The 1,244-nt window shown below is 36.3% G+C and overlaps 1 protein-coding gene across 2 annotated transcripts in view; it reads right to left on the reverse strand.

Annotated features, from left to right (window-relative positions):
- Window positions 1-374, reverse strand: part of LOC101854523 (acid phosphatase type 7) — a 26,813-nt gene extending 26,439 nt beyond the window's left edge. The window contains exon 1 of one of the 2 annotated variants that reach the window (XM_005106639.3): window positions 249-374. The gene's annotated coding sequence lies outside the window, so the exon portion shown is untranslated. The other variant, XM_013087126.2, reaches the window with a different exon arrangement.
- Window positions 375-1,244: the final 870 nt, after the last annotated feature.

Raw genomic sequence — 1,244 nt, forward strand, 5'->3', positions numbered from 1 at the left:
CCCCTCCCCATGTCGTCATGTTAACATTGTTGTCAAAAACAAATGTTACTAGAATCTAGATCTAGAATCTAGATCTAGATCTAGGCAGTATGGGCCTTTATTGTTTGCATATATATAAAAACACAGGCATACATCATATATATAATATAGCTAAAAATGTGACGTAGATCTAGACTCTAGATCTAGATGAAAAATCAGAATTTATGTCATGAATTAAAAAGTCTTCTTCTGCTCCACAAGAACATTACCTTTTGTTTACAAGACAAGCTTCCGTTGATATGTGGTTATATGTAAACGGCGAAAGATTTTAATGGCTATATTCCGGATAACAGACTAGTGCAAATACCACACCTCAGCAGTCGGTTTCTCTTGAGATCACTTTATTGTGACTGAGATAATTTTGGCAAAAAGGCCTGGCTTAGTGTACCGTGCGGCTAACTGCAGCCCGTCAGCCATGCTCTGATTAGTCACAAGGTTCCATACATACATGTATACGTGCATACATCAAGAAGATATTTAGTTCTAAGCTCCTTGGCATACGTACACACTTGTATACAGATCAAGGCGAGACTCTTCTGTCAATGCTAATCTATCATTTTCACAAATTAGATTTATTTTTTATCAGTAGATCTAGCCCCCCTATTTTTTAAAAATCAGTAACATCTTCAAGGATGAAGATTTCGAGATCTTGATCTAGAATCTAGAAGATTAAAATATAATTAATTGTGCTGTAAAACTTTTATTTGTTTACAAATCTACATCTAGAATCTAGATCTACATCTGTTGTAGACCATTACAATTTTGGTCTGGATTCCACATTGAAAACAAAACAAAACAAACCAAAAAAAACAAAAAAACGTAGATCTAGTAAGGGGGAAAAAATCTGATTCCTTTCAGCTCTGAATGGAGAGTGGAAATTCAACATTAGGTAGGCATATTTGTTAACAGCTGAGCCTACAGTGGCAAAACCAATGAAATCGATGTGTTTGCTTTTGTTTATGTGAGGGGTTCTAAAGTCGGTAATAAGGTAGGCCTACATGTGCCCGTCGGGAGGTGTAAAAAGTTGTTTTGAGCTGTCGAAAAGGAAGTTTTAATTATATAGATTCTAGGCCTAATATAATAGGACCTTATATATTATTGGCTGTCGCATAGAACTTCCCAACTTTATTCTCGTCGCACGAGAAGTATTCACAAGAGAGAGAGAAAGAGAGAGAGAGAGGGAGAGAGAGAGAGAGAGGGAGAGA

This window comes from Aplysia californica, unplaced genomic scaffold (genome assembly GCF_000002075.1).
Source record: "Aplysia californica isolate F4 #8 unplaced genomic scaffold, AplCal3.0 scaffold00548, whole genome shotgun sequence".
Taxonomy (NCBI): Eukaryota; Metazoa; Mollusca; class Gastropoda; order Aplysiida; family Aplysiidae; genus Aplysia; species Aplysia californica.